Source organism: Tursiops truncatus, chromosome 1, assembly GCF_011762595.2.
Source record: "Tursiops truncatus isolate mTurTru1 chromosome 1, mTurTru1.mat.Y, whole genome shotgun sequence".
NCBI lineage: Eukaryota > Metazoa > Chordata > Mammalia > Artiodactyla > Delphinidae > Tursiops > Tursiops truncatus.
This window is the reverse complement of record NC_047034.1, coordinates 116406891-116427274: the sequence shown is the minus strand read 5'-3', so window position 1 is coordinate 116427274 and position 20384 is coordinate 116406891. Positions and strand designations below refer to the sequence as shown.

Sequence of the window (20384 nt, the reverse complement as noted above, 5' to 3'; positions counted from 1 at the left end):
AAGCTGCTCTAGTTAAAAACAAGGGTAAAGTCACTGCATGACAGTAAGCTTGCCCACCCTCCCTCAAACTATTCCCCTAGGAGTTTGAAAATTACTACTTACTATACTCTTCTATTCACTTGTATTTCATTCACCAAAACTAGTTTATAGCAAGGCCTCTCATATTTCCCTGATGCTTAGAAAACATTAATTAAACATTATTACTGAGACATTATTCAAACTAAAAGTAAATATGGAGGATAAATCAGTAAGGGGAAAAATGTTTAAGAAAAGGTAAACAGTATCAATGGAGGTACTGAAACAGAAAAAGCCTTGGCATATCAGAGGAACTGAAATGAGGCCAGTTAGGCTAGACCTTAAGTGGGCAAGGGAGGAAGCATAATGAAATAAGCTTTAAAGCAGACAGGTGCCAGATCATGAAGGGCTTTGTAGGCCATGATAGGAATTTGATCTTTGGGGTTTTTTAAATTTACTTTTTAATTTTGTTATGTACTTTTATTTATTTTATTTTATTTTTTTGCGGTACACGGGCCTCTCACTGTTGTGGCCTCTCCCGTTGTGGAGCACAGGCTCCGGACGCGCAGGCTCAGCGGCCATGGCTCACGGGCCCAGCCACTCCACGGCATGTGGGATCTTCCCGGACTGGAGCACGAACCCGTGTCCCCTGCATCGGTAGGCAGACTCTCAACCACTGCGCCACCAGGGAAGCCCTTGTTATGTACTTTTAATCTGAAGTATTTATTCCATAGAAGAATTTTAAAGAAGAGAATGACATAATCTAATATACAGTTTTAAAAGATCATTCTGACTGCTGTGTGAATGTGAACTCAAGAGCATAATGGGAAGGAAACAAGAGTATCCTAATAAATTTGAACAAAGGGAATAAAAGAATAAACGTTTAAGCAGGAAAGTGACTACATCCAATATTGTCACTTGTTTTCATTCATTCAACAAATACTAACTGGGACCAACTGTGGTCCTGGCACTGTTCTGGACACTGGGAAGAGGTAAATTCCTGCTTTCACAGAGCTTACATTTTGTATAAACAATTCAACAGATAAATTATGTCAGATAAGTACTACAAAAAATAAAGCAAAGGGCTTCCCTGGTGGCGCAGTGGTTGAGAGTCCGCCTGCCGATTCAGGGGACACAGGTTCGTGCCTCGGTCCGGGAAGATTCCACATGCCACACAGCGGCTGGGCCCGTGAGCCATGGCCGCTGAGCCTGTGCGTCCGGAGCCTGTGCTCTGCCACGGGAGAGGCCACAACAGTGAGAGGCCCACGTACCGCAAAAAAAAAAAAAAAAAAAAAAAAAAAAAAAGCAAGATAAGACAATGAAAATGATGGGAGTGGTCAGGGGGGAGTTCTCTAATGACCTAACATTTTTTTAATTAATTTTTTTATTGGAGTATAGTTGATTTACAATGTTGTGTTAGTTTCTGCTGTACAGCAAAGTGAATCAGTTATAATATACATATATACACCCTTTTTTAGATTCTATTCCCATATTGGTCATTACAGAGTATTGAGTAGAGTTCCCTGTCCTATACAGTAGGTTCTTATTAGTTATCTATTTTATATATAGTAGTGTGTATATGTCAATCCCAATCTATCCCTCCCCCACCTTTCCCCCTTGGTAACCATAAGTTTGTTTTCTACATCTGTGACTCTATTTCTGTTTTGTAAACAGGTTCATTTGTACCATTTTTTTACATTCCACATATAAGCGTTATCATATGACATTTGTCATTCTCTGTCTGACTTACCTCACTCAGTATGACAATCTCTAAGAACGACCTAACATTTGAATAGCGATCATGTAGGACCTGGTAGGCAATGGTAAGGACTTTGGATTTTATTCAGAGTGAGATGAAAGCCACTGGAGAATTTTAATCAAGGGAGTACCATGATGTGACATTTATTTAAAAGGATCATTCCAACAGCTCTGTGCAGAACAGACTGTAGATAGCAAGAGCAGAAACATGAAGGACAGTTCCAGAGAATATTACTGCTATGGGAGAGATACCAGTGCATTATCAGAGGAAGTGGCAAGAAAGTAGCCACTTCAACCTAGATTTTGAAAGCAGGCCAAATCGAATTCACTATCATTAATACTCTGGATGTGGAGCTTTAAAAGAAAGTCAAAGATTCTAAGAATTACTCCTCCTCTGCTCAGGAGTACTCTGCAAGGTTCTGTCCTACTCCCTCCTTTGTTACTGCCTTCTTTTATCCTTGCACAATAACTTCAATGCTTTGGGCTCCTCAATCTATACAGCAGCTTCTACATTTCCCTTCAGAGCTTCAGTTCTATATCCAACTGCCCGCTGGACTCTACAAAAACCTCAAATTCTACTTGTTCAGAAGTGAATTCACCTCTTCCCTTCAGCCCCAATACCAATACCTGTCCATCAGAATTACTTACCTAAATGAATGATACTACAAAATACCCTACTGCCAAAGCTAAAATCCTAGGAGTAACCTTTTTAATTCCCTTTTCCTCTATCATCCAACCCACCCACCCATACCCATATCCAATCATTATTTTTTTGTACATTATGTGCACTTTAATGATGTCACAGCACAAGGGTAAGGAAGATCATTTAATCTGCTTTCTCTGACTTATGGTATATAAGTGAATGCTCTAATGTTAGTTTGAAGAAAAATTAAGGGAGTCAAATCTTCAGCAAACAAAACAATAAAGTTATAGGAGAAGGATTAATGTTTGGGAAATGGTGTTATTACGACCTACAAATACACAAGTTATCTTTTATAAACACTTATATCTAACTCCACAAAGAACATATATTCCAAGTTGTTGATAAAAATTCACATTTTCCCAATGATTTACAACCTCAACTACACAGATGAATTATCAGTAGAATATCTTTTGATCCCAAATACATAAACCTTTTCATAAAAACTCTTTTAAAAATGCTTTTTAAACAAATATATAGCACCAAGTGAGAGAGTTCATTTGAATGCTGCCCATTTTACAGTGATGGAATGAAATGTGAAAGGCCATCATAATGCCTAAGGATAATTTAAAGGTCTCTATTAGTATTCCAAGTTCAAAAACTGGACTGCATCAGGAAAAAAATTAAAAGAATAAGGAAGAAAACCTCAATAGAGTTCTCCAAATTTCCCTTGAATACAATATCTATTTCTATTTTCCCAGACGCAGCATCAAAAGACTTCAAACAGAAATATTTAATGCTAGGTACTTTTTCATTTTGGGGTCTTTTGACCTTCTTCCCTTGGCTAGAAAGTCAATTACAGTTTTGCACTTCAACTTGAAGTAAGCTCTTACAAAGAGAGGATAAAATCAGAGTATTTTTCCCTTACCAGAGGCAAAGTCTAAAGTCACTTTGTAATAGCTAAGTCAGCCAGACTCAAGGAGTCTAGTGGCTTATAAACAAACTATTAACTGTTCTTAATTACATATCAACAAAGCATGTTTATTTCTGTAGTATAAGTTCTAGTCTATCGAGCAAATTAAAGAAACCTAGGAAGACTGGAATAAAAGATATTTGAAAACACTGGAAAACTCAAAATCAGTCTTTGAAAACATCTGTAAACATGAATCAAAGGTGATTCGTCTATATGGTGTAAAGGTACCTACAGCATATATCTGAAAGGAATCTTAAAATACTGGGTGTTGGGGTGGGGGAAGAGTTTTAGGTTCCAATCCAAACTAAACTACTTACTAGTTATATGACTTTGAGCAATTAACTGACACTCATTCCTCACCTGTGAAATGGGGAAAAAGCATTCCTACCACACAGAATTGTCCTGAGAATTAAATGAAATAATTTATATAAAGTACTCCCAGTACATATTACATAATCAATAGATACACATAATAATGATTGTTAACATTTATTATGTCCAATGCTAGGCACTATAGTTTATATTCATCATCTCATTTAAAACTCTCAGAAACCTGGGGGGGGGGCCTATTATTATTCCCATTTTACACATGAGAAAACTAAGGCTTGAAAAGTTAAATATTTTCTTCAACATTACACAGATAATTAAGTGGCAGAAAAGAGTCTTAACCACTTTGATACTGTGCTTTACAATAACAACTTTCTCATTATACCTTCACAATAATCTCAAAAGTATACAGGATAGGCATGATCTTCATTTCCTGTAGCATATGGCAACAAACTCAAGAAACGCCTATGAGCACACAACTAGTAAAGCCAGAATTTGAGCCTAGGTCTTATTGCTCAAACCAGAGTTCAATCTATGAGACTATGTGGCTCTCTATATTATGGTAATAATTCTATAAACACTGTGAATGAAGAACTCCTTCCAGAAGAAAACAAGAGAGGTAATATCTAATAAACAGATGATACATGACCTATGTTAATACTTCCTCCCAATGGCTGTCAACAGTCAAATTTACCAGAAGTTAAACTATAGATTTACTTAAGAATATCAATAACACCATTACCCTACTTACATGAAGTCTGTGAGAATATCCCAGTGCTAATCAAAAGCACAAGATATTTTGACAGGTCCATTACTGTTTTCTGTGTATGCTTCTTGTTTAAACAATGACATCATTTAACAGAGAACTAGAAGAGTTTTATACTTCTTTGTAAGTCATTCAGTCTCTCCTGCAAACTCATTCCCTCTCTCTGTTCATGAAGAGGGAAAAGATTTCCACCTTTGGAAAGGTGTAAAGACTGAACACAAGACAGAGCCTAAGGCTTGATATGAAAAGTGCCCTTCATTGTATTTATCTCCTATTTGTCTCCTAGAATAGAAAACTTAAGAGAAGGAAGCCAATTAAATAGTTAATACTGACACAACATGATCAAACAAATGATTTGTAAGATCAAAATTAAAATTGCTTCTTCTATAATTACCTTTACTTTGACTGGATTTTAGTCATGACAGTATTTTTAAATATTTAAAAGAAACAGCTACTTTTTTTGTTGTTGTTGTTGGGGGTAGGAGTTTATTAATTAATTAATTTATTTTTGCTGTGTTGGGTCTTCATTTCTGTGCAAGGGCTTTCTCTAGTCGTGGCAAGCGGGGGCCACTCTTCATCGCGGTGCGTGGGCCTCTCACTATCACGGCCTCTCTTGTTGCAGAGCACAGGCTCCAGACGCGCAGGCTCAGTAGTTGCGGCTCACCGGCCTAGCTGCTCCGCCACATGTGGGATCTTCCCAGACCAGGGCTCGAACCCGTGTCCCCTGTATTGGCAGGCAGATTCTCAACCACTGCGCCACCAGGGGAGCCCCAGCTACTTATTTTTTAACCAAAAGGGGTATGAGCAAATATGGTCATCTGATTCATGACAAAGGTAAAACTATAGTACAGTGGGGAAAGAAAGGTTTTCTTCAATAGATTACAGAGAGTCAACTAGATATCCATATGGAATAAAATGTGATTTGACTACTACCTCATGCCATACACAAAAATCAATTCAGACAGACTACGGATCTAAATGGGAAAGGTAAAAAAAATTTTTTAACTTTTTAGAAAAATTTAAAAACTTTTTAGCAGGAGAACAGCTTTATCATCTTGGAACAGGCAAAGATTTTCTTGAACAGGTCACAGAAAGCAGCATTTGAAAAAATGGACTGGGAATTTCCTGACGGTCCAGTGGTTAGGACTGCTTCCATTGCAGGGGGCACTGGGTCGACCCCTGGTTGGGAAACTAAGATCCCCATCGTATTGTGGACAAAAAAAAAAAGAAAAGAAAGAAAAGAAAAAAAAATGGATCAACTGGATTATGTTACAATTTTAGAACTTCTGTTCAGCACAAGATACCATTAAGAGAATGAAAAGGCCAATCCAGAGTGGGAAGAGATATTTGCAATGTATATTTCAATCAAGAAAGGACTCATGTTCCAATATATTTAAAAAATTCCTATAAACCAATAAGAACAAGATACACACCTAATATTTTTTAAACAGGCAAAGATTTGACCACACAAAAAATGAAAGCCAATTAGCCAATAAACATGAAATGATGCTCTACTTCATTATTCATCAAGGAAACAAAAATCAAAACCATATGACTATGATTTTTTAAAAAGGCAAAACAAAAATTGACAAGAGGGAATTCCCTGGCAGTTCAGTGGTTCAGACTCTGGTGCTTTCATTGCCAAGGGCCCGGGTTCAATACCTGGTCGGGGAACTAAGATCCCACAAGCCTACACCACGGCAAAAAATAAAAAAATAAAAATTGACCAAGAATGTGGAGCAACCAGAACTCTGATACGCTACTGGGAAAAGTGTAAACTGATATAACCACTCTGGGAAACTGTCAATATCTACAGTTCAATAAATACACACTGTCTGACCCAATCATTTCAATCCTAGGTATATAGCCAATAGAAATGTATATATATGGGGGAAAAAAGAGAAATGCATGCGTATGTTCATCTAAAGACATGTATAAGAATGTTCATAGCAGCACTATTTGTAACTACCTAAATGCCCATCAACAATAGATATATAACTTGTTGATTATTCACACAATGAAATAGTATACAACAATGAAAATAAGCTAAAAGTTCATGCAACAATTAAAAGGTCATAAGCATAATGTTTAGCCAAAAAAGACAGACACAAAGGAGTACATACTGTGTGTTTCCATTTATATGAAGTTCAAGAACAAGTAAAACTAATGTGTGTTGATACAGTTGATTTAAACATGGCTGACTCCATCTACATGTATATATGTATATGTACACATACACACACACACACAGAGCATATGACGCAAGCAGCACCAATCACAGTTCCTCCATGAGATCTGTTTATATGGCTAATGAAATAGCCTAACAGATAGGATTTTTCTCTACAGTAGCAAAAAATAAGGTTGAAACTCCCTGTGCCCAAGCAAAAGAAGGAAAAAGAGCCCTAAAGGGCCATCATTTAAACAATTTGATTTAGTTCTGCCTGAAGCGAGATAAACAATCTGAACTTTTCAACTTCATAAGTCAAAAATATTCCCTTAGTTGACTGATGACTTTCAAAAAATGAAATGGGAATGCATCTATACATCATTCTGAGGTCCAAACTAGCTTGGTTGTTCATGGAACAGCCTAGTTTGGAAATGATTCTTGGACTATCAAGACTGATTTATTTCAAGATACATTAACTGAGCACGTTATGTTACTATGCACTTACCATCATTAAGACAGAATCTCAGCTCTGTACAATGGTTCACCTTCAGTAAACATTTGCAATGTAAGTATTAATAATTCAGCAAGGCCTATGTGAAATGTCTGACGTAAAGATCCCTCTATTAACTTCAATTTGTATAAATGTCTTCCTTTCAGTAATATTCCTCACTAAAACTATCTTTCAGAGCTGCCTAGCTGTACATAACATTTTGAAAATGGTTACAAATAATTATGATTGTAAGTGCTTGTTTTAAAATATTAAAAACAAGTCTTACACATATTGTAAATCCACTATACTTCAGTTGTTAAAAGTCTTATATTTATAATGATTTTAAATTCAAATTCTGTAATGCTCTAGAGTGGTTATGAATTTATCAATTAGTTAAATTTGGAGAAAAGGATAAATTTCCATTAACTTTATTCAGTGATTTTTATCTTAAGGATGTTATGTAATGCCAGTTTCTTTAAAAGCCAGTCACAGTTAACAAATGATTACTTAACCCTTTCTAAAAGACATGTTCCATCTGTCCTAAGAATTCTCAATGGTTTTGGTCAACACAGATATCAAGGACCAACAATGAAGACTAGGAAAAGTCTTCTAACACAACATTTTTAATCAACTATATGCCAATATAAAATTAAAAATTTTTTTAAAGACTATGAAAAATCTTAAAAGCAAATAAAAAAATCAACAGGAGACAAACTAAGGTAAAGAGTCATATTGAATTAGGACATTTTACCATTCTTCTCTCAGGACAGAGTCCTCCCAGAAATTTTTTTTTTTTTTTTTTTTTTTTTGCGGTACGTGGGCCTCTCACTGTCGTGGCCTCTCCCGTTGCGGAGCACAGGCTCCAGACGCGCAGGCTCAGGGGTCATGGCTCACGGGCCCAGCCGCTCCGCGGCATGTGGGATCTTCCCGCACCGGGGCACGAACCCGTGTCCCCTGCACCGGCAGGCGGACTCTCAACCACTGCGCCACCAGGGAAGCCCAGAAATATTTTTTGATATCATCATCAAGGGCAGAATATCAAAATGCAAAACCCTTGAAATCTTATCAGATCTCTAGCAATTCCTCTAAATTCTTGAATTTTTACTATCAATTATCTCAGAAAGGACAAAAAAAATTCACCAGTATACTAATCCACCTCTAAGTGGATGCTCCACCACCGCTAAGAATCTATAGAGGTCAAGGAGTTCCCAAGCTAGTTTTAATATTTCAAAAACCTAAAACTGCCATAACACAAGTATCATATAGTTGATTCTCATTATCCACAGTAGTTATGTTCCATAAAGTTGCCACAAACACTGAATTAGCCAATACTGAACCATTTCTCCTAAGGGAAATGCAGAGTTAAGCTCCTGCAAGCCTCTGGTCACATTTTCATCATCTGATCAATACATAACCTTGTTTTATGTACGTTTCTGTTTAAATAAACCTTATTTAATATACATTATTGATTCATTAACATTGAACTTACAGCCAACAGCACTGTAACTAGTACTAAAATGAAACTTGCCTAACATATTTTCTATTTTCTCTGTAAGATACATCACAACCATCACAACCTAGACAGCACTTCAGCACGACACTTGGAATTCACTTTAAACAACAAAATCTCACCCCCCAAAACACAAAAATGTGAAAGACATGGCACTAAATAGACCATGAAAAGAACACTGTTTACAGTATGCGAGCTGAAAGAAGGCAGGTCATGACCCTGTTCAACCTCAGTTAAGAACATGTGCCTTGGGCAACTCAAATTTTTCACCACTCTGCACGTCTGTGAATGACCATGAAAGCTCCAGGAGTATTGATTTTGGTGTTACAAATAAATTTTAGCAGGTAGGTGAATTCATAAATACAAAACCTGCGAATAATGAAAATCAACCATATTTACATTCTTATCACTCTACCTGTTTCTTGACTAGAAAGTTATATGGCCACATTAGTTATCTCAGTGCTGATCATAACTATTAATAATGCAATTTTTTTAGTAAAAGCCTTTGAAAATATAGATTAGAGGGGAAATAATAAATGAGAAGTTTTACAGGGAAAGAGTTGGGAACTGTTATCCAGAAAATACACATGCCTAAAAAACACATAGAAGATAATCATTATCTTAATTCTATTTTTCTGCCTAAGAAATTTTAATGTGCTAATATAATTGACCTAACCTAGGATCATGTGTTTAGAACACATGATACTGCAAAAACAAGGTAAAGCATTCTCACAAGCATAAAGCACAGTATACAACTGCAGGCTTCTGGACTTCAATTTACTGTTGTATCAGTGTGGAATACTTTTCTGGTTAATTCCCTCACTTCTTTCAGTCCTCTGCTCAGATATCACTGTATCAGGCTTCCCTGACCACCTACATATGATATTCCCTGATGGCCACTCCTTGCCTCCACACAACCACAGTCTCCATCCCCTTTACCCTACTTCCAGTTTTTTCGACAGCACTTATCACCATCTGACATATGTTTAAATCATATGAAACTTCCAGTTTAGTAGGTCAAAAATGATCAAATAACAGCCTTTTAATAAGGTTCAATGGAATATTTGCTTGCTACCTCCCACAACTTACATATAATCTCCACTAGAAGGACTTTGTTTTCTTCTCTTTTATAATCCACAGCCTAGTCAGAGCTTGATGTCCAATACTATTTGTTAAATGAATAATTACTATACAATCATTATTAGACACATCCTTAATATAAAATACAAATATAGCTTAACCCATTTCAACAACCACTTAATATACTAGTGTATTCCCTTCCATTCCTATTATATGTGCATTTTTTAAGTCAAAATTCACATTCTTTTTTTTTTTTTTTTTTGTGGCACGCGGACCTCTCACTGTTGTGGCCTCTCCCGTTGCGGAGCACAGGCTCAGGACACGCAGGACCAGCGGCCATGGCCCACGGGCCCAGCCGCTCCGCGGCACACGGGATCCTCCCGGACCGGGGCACGAACCCGTGTCCCCTGCATCGGCAGGCAGACTCCCAACCACTGCACCACCAGGGAAGCCCTCACATTCACATTCTTAATTTTACATCCTGCCTCACACACACTTAACATGTCACACGGTTAAGTCTTAAAATTGTTAATGGATATAGAAAAACCTTGTAAGCAGTCCCTAATTCAACCATATCCATTCTGTTAGGACATTTAGACTACTTCTGATACTTTATTATTGATTATAAATAACCCTTTGATGCATGTCCTTGTACATTCTGTACATTTCTGCATCCCTGACTACTTGTTTAAAACAGACTTACTGGGTCCTACGATATGAACTTTTTTAGGGTTGTGATGAACACCGTCAAGTTGCTTTTCAGATAAAGCTTTTATATTTTTATATTTTATACTTGTTAATATAAAGCTGAATATGTTAAAACTTCTAAATTTAAGGTGACTACAAAACAATGCATTAAAATATCCTTGGGGCTTCCCTGGTGGCGCAGTGGTTGAGAGTCCTCCTGCCGATGCAGGGGACACGGGTTCGTGCCCCGGTGCGGGAAGATCCCACATGCCGCGGAGCGGCTGGGCCCGTGAGCCACGGCCGCTGAGCCTGCACGTCCGGAGCCTGTGCTCCACAACGGGAGAGGCCACGACAGTGAGAGGCGCGCGTACCGCATTAAAAAAAAAAAAAAATCCTTATTAAGCATATTTTATATAGAAAGGTTGCTTATACTACAATAATTTGCTATCACTCGATGTACCTTTAAGTGTTTTAATGTATACTAATGAAAGACGATTTTAGATATAGGCTAACCAATTTATTATTCCATTTAACATTTTCTAATAAACCTAATCAACTTTTTTAAATTTTAAAATGTTTAATCTGATATTCTGATTTAAAAAAGAAAAAAACTGCATTTCAAAGAAAGTGTGTGGTGCTGAAGGTCTCAGATTTTAATTTTTTTTTCCAATTCCTACACATCTCGGAGAAAAAACAAAAAACTGAAGATGGCGTGTCATAAATATAGCAGAAATCAATAAAGGTTAAAAGGGACACTTGCTAGAAGTTCTGTAAAGGCGTTCTGATATTCTGCTCAAGGCTACAGAATGGTTATATATACTGATTCTAAGGTATTTCAATTTACCTAAGAAATATTTTCTTATCTGAAAAACCACAGAGTAACTTGACATTGAGGCAGCAATGTTTATCAGAGAAACACACAGGTGCCGAATGCCAAATGGCTGATTATCAGAACTTCAGACTAAAGGTATCTCTCAGGAACCACTGCCAAATGCCAGTTCACTCCATTGTTTTAAGGTCACAGCCCAGCTGCCCACTGTAAGAAACCCCAGTGTAAAAGATTATTTACCAAGAAACACAGGACATCGGGGGAGAAAAAGAAGATGTCAAGTGTCATCAAGCTTCCCTACTAAAAGATAGAGTTTTATGCTGTTCTCCTTTATCACGTCTAATTTCTGGTTTTAATATCAAACGCTTATCACTAAAGCCTTTTTACCTTTTTTTTTTTCCTGTCCTATTTCCCTATTACCTGTTGGTTTCAAGTGAGAGAAATCCAAACTCAAACTGGTATAAGCAAACAAAGAAAATTACTGACTTAGTAACTGAATGACCTAGGGGTAGATTTAGCTGAGGTACAGGAATTCGATGTCATTAAAATCCAGTTTTTATTCCACTTTTAGCTCCATTTTTGGATATTTAACATTCAAACATATTTATTAAGTATCTACTTTGTTTTAGATGTTGTGGAAGCAGTGGAAATAAGACAGGTAAGGAAGGTCCCTACTTTTATTGAGTTTACACTCCAGTAACAGTAAAGCCTTGAGATTCACTCTGATTGGACTAACTTCAGTCATGTGCTCATCTCTCATGAACCAATCACTTGGCCAGTGGTGAGATGATCCGGCTTTAGCCTGGATAATATATTCCACCCCTAGGACGAGGGATGGGCCTGCGCTGGATAACATTAACGTCCTTTATCTTTTTATACCTCTCTTTCTACAATAATACCCCTTTTCCCAATCAGTATGTTCATCAAAATCTTATAGAAAACACCTAAATTGGATATTCCAAATTAAACCCTGCTTTATAACTAAACCACTTATGATTTTATTTTTCACTAAAAAAAGTTTTATCTTTATCCAGAAGAAATATATTAATGTAATTTTTGTTCATTTCTCCAGAAATGTCAGCATAAACTTCACCATACAGAGCTATGAAAATTTCTATAAATCGATGGAAAAGTTAGCGCAGACTCACATTTTAAACTAATCATACAAATATAAAAGATAATCTTTTCCCTAGAAGTGAAAGGATAAAACTTTTATGATTATATGATTTCATAACAAAAGTAGTAAAAACATTTAGGTTTAAAATCTTTCGAAAATTAACATTATGTGATATCATTTACATAAAGTTCAAATCAGAGAAACTAATCTATACTATCAGAAGTCAAGATAAAGGTTACCCTTGGCATGGGGAAGTAGAAAGTGACTGAAAGGAGGTACTGCTGGGACTTCCCTGGTGGTCCAGTGGGTAAGACTCCATGCTCCCAGTGCAGGGGCCTGGGTTCAATCCCTGGTCAGGGAACTAGATCCCACATGCTGCAACTAAGATCTGGTGCAGCCATGTGTATATATATATATATATATATATATATATTTTTTTTTTTTTTTTGGAAGGGAGGGAGGGAGGAAGAAAAGAAAGGAGGTACTGCTATGCTCTCTTTCTTGATCTAGCTGTTGGTTCAGTTTCTGGAAATTCACTGACCTTTATACTTAATGATGATGTGTTTTTCGTATTTATGTTATACCTCAACAAAAAGGTTTTGAAAAAGTTTATTACATTTGCAATTAACACTCCTATAAACAAGAAGCTAGAAGAATAAACTTACAGTAGAGATGTATCAATAGGGACCAATAATAATGAAGAGGCACATTTCATTTTCTAGCAGGTAAAGGTATGCCTCTTAAGTAACAGGCCACAATTACTTCTATCCCATTATTTTAGAGCCCAACTATCGTTCTTCTTCCCTTCCCTTTATACTATCATTGTGACCAAATCCAAGGTTCCAATCATTCTGGGCTAATCTCCATTTCTTCCAATTTATATCTAGCAATAGCTGTTCCAACAGGAACCACACATTTATGAACATACAACATAAACAAAACATATATTTTTCATTTATAAAAACTTTTCTGGGAAAATTCAGGAACTCAAATTCCATATGTACTCTAAGTGCATTTGCCACCCTAATTTGTCATCAATAAATTGAGCATTAATTGTTTTAACTTTAAAAAAAAAAAACATCGCTAGATCCCCTCATAAAAATCACCCAGAAAAGCATGCAGTTAACAATGGCACACATACAAAAAGTAAACTTCCAATGAAATGACTGAAAACACCCTCAGACGTTATTCAGCCCTGAAGACACACCCTAACAGCTTTTTTGACACTCAGAGGAAAATGAATATGAACTTTATATTTAGATATTTGGTAACAAACTACAATTCTCTGAGGAGCGATTTTCTCTTGTATAAAAGAGGAAAGCATACCAATCTTAATATTGATAATTATCATATAAATAAAATGAGATCATTGTAGAATGTTGTCAGTTTCCTTTATCCAATTCAGGGGAGTTTCTAAACTCACAAGATATCCCCTTCTCCATTTTTGAGCAGTTCAAAGTGGAAACAGGGTACTTTTAAACATGATGCAAAAAAAAAAAACCTTTTAATTACCTTTATTGGAGAAGAGAGTTACAAATATATCAGGGTGGAAAACTGGAATACACACTGCAGTGACTGGAATTGAAGGTATCAGTACATATAGCCTGAATCTAAAAAAAGGAAACATCAGAAACATAAACTGAGGTACATTCAACAAAATAATGGGCCTAAACTTGAGGAACTGTTCCAGATTAAAGGAGACTAGAAAGACAGAATAATTAAATACAACACATGATCCTTGATCTTAAAGCGATGAAAGTAATTATTAGGATAACTGACAAAATTTAATTATGGACTATAAATTAGATATTATATTAATGTTAAATTTCCTGATTTTGATCATGTAACTGTGATTTTTTTAAAAGAATATCTCAGTTAAGGAAAAAAGTCTGGCAGTATACCTGGATCTAGTTCCACTCTATGAAACTTCATTACAGCCCTTCACTACCTGAAAATAGCTGCTGCTTTCCATTCTCCACCCATTCCAACCAAGTCATCCCTTCTCCACAGTAAGCACTCCAAACTCCTTCAAAGGTTCTCAGACACTTCATCATCATCTGGTTACCCTCCTCTTGACACATTCAATTTTTCATTTACTGTTCTTAAAATGCAGCTTCTAAAAGCAAGGCCAACATTGTAAACATGTTCTAACCAACATGGAATACATATTACAGTATATCCCTTATTATGGACAGAATCCCATTAATACAACCTGGTACCTCATTTGTTTTGTTTTGTTCTTTTTTAAACAACTCACACTGTTGGATCTCTGAGATTATGCAAAACCAAACTCCTAAAATTCTCTATCAAATCCAGCTAGTTCTTCCCCCAGCTGCAAAGGTTTCTCTTCTCAGTAGCCACACCCTGGAGCTTTTAATCAAGTCATCGCTTCTCTCCTTCCTTTGAAACTCCCATCTTTGACCTTCATTTCCTTCTAGATTTCCTCCTACCTGAGATAAATTTTCTAAGGCTTTCCCCCTCCATTTTGTCATGCAATGTGACTCCTCTCTGCTCCCAACAAAATGTACATGTCCCGCCCTTTCTAACCCTCTCTCCATAGCTGAAGTCAAACTCTTTCAGATAAATTTAATCTATAAACAGTTTTATATTTCTAGCCCCAACCAATACCCAAAACTTCAGACTGGCATATTCTGAGCTCTCAATCTAGATATCCCAAAAGTAGTTGTAGTCAACAAGTACAAATCCCTAGTCATTTTCTTTCTACCTCCAAAAAACTATCTCCTCTCTATGTCAACAATCTAAAGGACATATATCTAATCACCCAAACTAAAAAACTTTGAGACATCTTAACTCTTTCCTTTTCCCATCAGTATACAATCAATAAACCCTACTTCTTCTACTTCTGAAATGTCCTGAAAAAAACCTTCTACTCTTTCTGTCCTACTGTTACTGCTCCAGGTCAGGCCATCATCACCCCATTTAAACAACTGTAATAGCCTAATTAATCTCCCATTCCAATGTATTATTTATCTATTCACAAATATGTCTTAATAAACAGAGCCCTGGCTGATTTTTCAGTCCCCTAATTAGAAAAAAAAAGAACAAACAAAACAAAACACCACAATGACTTTCTCCCATCTTCAACTCCTAGAAAACTTTTCTTCCTCAAAACCCAATTCAGTGATCCATCAGAATTAAATGCTCTCTTTTGTTCCCATAACACTTAAATCTTCTATCACAGAATTTACAATGTATAGTTTGATGTGTGTATATTCCTTACTTGATTACAGGCTCCTTGAGGGAACAGTGCAATTCATGTTTTATTCTCTGGTACAGTTCCTTAAAATTGGTGAACTGAATAGAATTCTACTCAGAGAACTTTTTCAATCGAATTCCATACTTTTTCAGAAATTCTTCACTTTTAAGTAACTCAAACTATAGGTTCCTGCCTGTGATTTCAGACAAAATTTTGCAAGCTGTTTTTAGTCATCTATCCTTGCCAGTTGAGTTGTTCAGAAAATAAGCACAACTGTATATTTATGCGAAGTATTAATAAAAATATTAAAATAGACAAGGACAAAAAAAGCCTTTTTAGATATATCTCTTAAGTTTGACATAAATCCCTCTGTACCAGTATTTAAGAAAGGTTATTTTACACCTATTAATGTAACGTTCTTAATGCTGATGAACTAGCCTATTTCTCTACCTTACCTCCAAGGACTGGAAAATGATTTAAAAAACTACTCTTTTTTTTTTGTTTTTTTTTAAATAAGACTGTCTGTTTCTAATCTTCTGGCATACTCTGACTCACCACAAATTAACAAAAGCTATCAACATCTCTCTCAGTTCCTTTGTGTCATTTAAATGATCTAAAACCTGTGGCATTAGCCAAATAGGTAGAAAATGAATTCTTGGAATCCAATCAAGTGGTGAAACAACCTGGGTGGGGTTTACAGAACTTTATCAGGCAATGGAATTAAAAGGCAGTTACAAAAAGCCTTAAACTTGAATGGAAAAGAAACCAAAAGACATTGTCTTGAAGTTCCACTGTTATCATATCACGATTTTTGTTAAAGGTTCAATGTGTCCGTGTGCGGAATGAGAAAAACCACCTGGACAAAGGCAGCTTCTGAAGCCAATCAATGTCAGGTTGATAATCAGCCAGTCAAGAGATGGTAACTGGTCTGTGTTCATAAACTGTGTCACAGAAATTTCAACTTGCTTGAGACAACAAAACTATTCCCTTAAGTAACAGACTCTCTGCAAAGGTGAATTAGAATTAAATACTACTAAAATTTAAGTATTATATATCAAACCCACAATATTAATATTTCCATGTTAAGTTTACAACTATGTATTTTTTAAGTTTTTATAGTGTTTAAGAGAACTTTAACATTATAGAATCTGACAGTCTTATAATTCTAAATTTAAAATAGTAACTGACTTCAGCCTTAGGACATTAAGTTTAAAGGTATAAAGTATTTGGTTTGGTTAATAAGCAATATTGGAATGCTTAAGAGAAATTATGACTGACTATAGTTATAAGTTCCACTTATTAATTTTAAAGGAGTTTTAAGTATTCGGGAAAGTCCTGCTTGTTGAAATTTTACATTTACTCTGTAAGGTATATAAAGTGCTAAAAAAATAAAATAAAAACCAGTATAATTAATGTGTAAATATAAGGAATGTAATTAAGTTAAGCAGCAGCAGTAGTGCTACTAACAGCTAACATTCAAAGAGCATTTTCCTAGTGCTCAACATTGTTCCAAGTACTTTACAATATAAAGTCATTCATTCAACAAATAATCACTGAGCATACACCATGAACTAGGCATTGTTCCAAGCTCTGAGAATTAAATCAGTGAACATAAATCAGTGAATTACGAAAACACAATTTCAACCTTCGTGGATCTCATATTTTAATGAGAAGAGGCAAACAATAAATATCAAATATGATAATTACTGTGAAGAAAAATAAACCAGGGAAACTGAAAGGAGGAAGTGCTCTTTTAGATGGTATAAAGAGGGTCACACCAGTAAGCATCATTCGCAGGGAAGTCTATGTAAATGATGCCCCTTGGAAATTCCTTCATCAGGGAAAACCTCTCTAGACCAAGTGACATTTGAACCTAAGAAATGAGGGAGCAAGGCATGCAAATATATAAGTGTATTACAGAAAAAGAAAACAAGTACAAAAGCCATTTTACCTGGAAAGTGTGTTTTAAGGGAGATTTAATCTCTTCAGCAAGAATTACTAAGATACAGTAATCAAAGTGTCATCCCCCCACCCAGGATAACAAAAATATTCTTAGTTTATATGAAACTTGCTCAATTTATTAATAGAGTAATAAAATATATAAGTTGAACTTAAAAGACAAGTTTTTTAATTTGTTAACTACTCAATATTATTTTACCAAAACTTGTAAATGGTCTTCTTTACACCCAAAAGCAGCCACAGACATCAAGAAACAATGATGCTTCATTGCTAGAGATTAGAACTAGAGATCTAGAGATCTAGAGAACTAGAGAACTAGAGATCTAAATTTATTTAATGAAACTAGGTGCTCTTTACCACATAACAATCATGGAATAGTCTCCTCTTTAAACAAGGTTGTGTCCCTTCCAGTATGAAAGTCATCTTCCTAGACATAAGAGAAGTAAAACAGGATTTGAGTAGTTGTCATTATTTAATATCTCCCCAATGAATGGGTCTCTTTCTTCCTTACTTATCTTGCTGAGTTTAGCTAAAGCCCTCCCTTGTTGGCTTAAGCATTTTTTGCAAACTTTAACTCATTCAGAGCTCTAGCCTCCCCATATTCCTACTGACACATTTTAGTATTAACCATCAGTTATAAACCATTAGTAATGCAGGTATTCTTGATACGTTTTCTTTTGAAGTTTATTAGAAATTACCTATGTGAAAGTCACAATATTTTCCCTGAATGACTCATGCATTTTTCTCCCCTCAGTGGAAATTTTTTGTAATTTTAATACATGCTCCATTTTTTAAAATAACATGTTTCATTTTTAAGTGCCTTCTATCAATATTGTCTACATCATCTGTGGTCATTACCAATCTTTCTTCTGACCTTTCTGAAACTTGCTTTTCTGTGAATTCCTACCTAATAATTTAAAATCCAAAGTGACACAGTCTCAACTTCTGATTCCCATGATTTCCATTTCTATCTAGGAGACAAAGAACAGTATTTTGGAAAAACATGGACTTTGAAATCAGACAGATATCTGTCACTTACTAGCCGTGTAACAAACTTCTCTGAGTCTCCATTTTGACATCAATAAAGAACAGATTTAATGAGCACCTATTTTATATCAAGTGCCTTATACACTATATGTAAGTAGAAAGTATGTATCATTTATATTGAGGAAAACAAGAGGTTATATATAAGCAATTTTCTTAAAGTCACAGAGTTTCTAAGTACTAGAGCCAGGATTTAAATCCAGGTCTGATTCCAAGCCCATGTTCTTTTTCCTACAACACAAAGAAGAGACTGTAAAATGGGTCCACCTGCCCAAAACAAATGTTCAATAATAGTTAATTCCACACGTCCCTCACAGTTCTTCCTTGTTGGTCGGAATCAATTTCATACCAGCAGTTCTCTTCCACATTCAGGAGACTAAACTGCCAGCGAATAATGTATCAAAAGCTGATAATCTTTATTGTTAATGTATTGTTTAATTAATCCACTTAATTAAAAGTAAAGGGCTTCCCTGGTGGCGCAGTGGTTGAGAGTCCGCCTGCCAATGCAGGGGACACGGGTTCATGCCCCGGTCCGGGAAGATCCCACGTGCCGCGGAGCAGCTGGGCCCGTGAGCCATGGCCGCTGAGCCTGCGCATCCGGAGCCTGTGCTCCGCAACGGGAGAGGCCACAACAGTGAAAGGCCCGCGTACCACAAAAAAAAAAAAAAAAAGTAAAAATTCTATTACATTATGCCACACGTAATTTTCAGACATTTTTGTGTTAAAAGAGCCTTATATGCAATCATAAAAACCCAGGGTGAGAGACATAAAAAGTCAGGTGGCTGAACTACCTTATTCAGCATAATGTGCTACTCATCCTCAAAATTCTTAAAACAATGTAGCGAAAAAGGTTTTTTTTTTTAAAAAAAAAACTGTCATTCTTGTGAGGTATTCAGATCAAGACAACAGAAATGCTTACCATAGTTTTCCAGAAACCAAGCAACCACCAAACAGAACTCTGTATTTGTCAATATCATCATGGAACTATAGTTTCCCTTAATTATCTTCTCTTTCTCTTCTCCTCATTCTCTCTTCATACGATTGAATAGCCAATTAAGTGAATGAAAGAATGTTTCCTAGGCCTAAACACTACCATTCACATCACTTTGAATCCTGCCAATCAGTTAACTGATTTGAGTGAACAGAAACTAAGAGGTGGAACACTAATTTTTTTCCCCATTTCTTAAAAGTAAGTTAAAAAAAGGTTTATGGATTAAGGTTTATACACAGGTTTTTACAACTAATAATGTAGTATGGTACTATATTGAAGGACTTCTAAAATGCACCAGCTGACTTTTTCTTTTTTTTTTTTTTTTTTTGCGGTACGCGGGCCTCTCAGTGTTGTGGCCTCTCCCATTGCAGAGCACAGGCTCAGCGGCCATGGCTCACGGGCCCAGCCGCTCTGCGGCATGTGGGATCTTCCCGGACCGGGGCACGGACCCGCGTCCCCTGCATCGGCAGGCGGACTCTCAACCACTGCGCCACCAGGGAAACCCACCAGCTGACTTTTTAAAAATCTATAATAAGCTGAAAGTGAGACTGACAAAAAAAGAAAAAGAAATCAGATTGATGGAAATGTTCTAAAACTGGACTGTGGAAATGGTTGCACAACAATGTAAATTTACTAAAAATCAGTGAATTGTACACTTAAAAAATATGACTCAAATCCTCCCAAAATAACCTATTATTAATAAGGTGACCAGAATGCTTTCTTATACTATTACCTTGAAATAAACGCCATCATTTAGATTTATTATTCTGCAAATATGCATGCTTATTTGAAATGAACCCCAAGTATAGTTTCA

The 20384-nt window shown here is 36.1% G+C and overlaps 1 protein-coding gene across 12 annotated transcripts in view; it reads right to left on the bottom strand.

Annotated features, from left to right (window-relative positions):
• The window catches only part of ZZZ3 (zinc finger ZZ-type containing 3), a 138430-nt gene that overhangs the window by 106044 nt on the left and 12002 nt on the right, over nucleotides 1-20384 (bottom strand). Inside the window, exon 2 of one of the 12 annotated variants that reach the window (XM_019919602.3) lies at nucleotides 13872-13969. The exons of the other annotated variants lie outside the window; for them this stretch is intronic. The gene's annotated coding sequence lies outside the window, so the exon portion shown is untranslated. The remainder of the gene's footprint in view (nucleotides 1-13871; nucleotides 13970-20384) is intronic. 12 annotated transcript variants of the gene reach the window in all.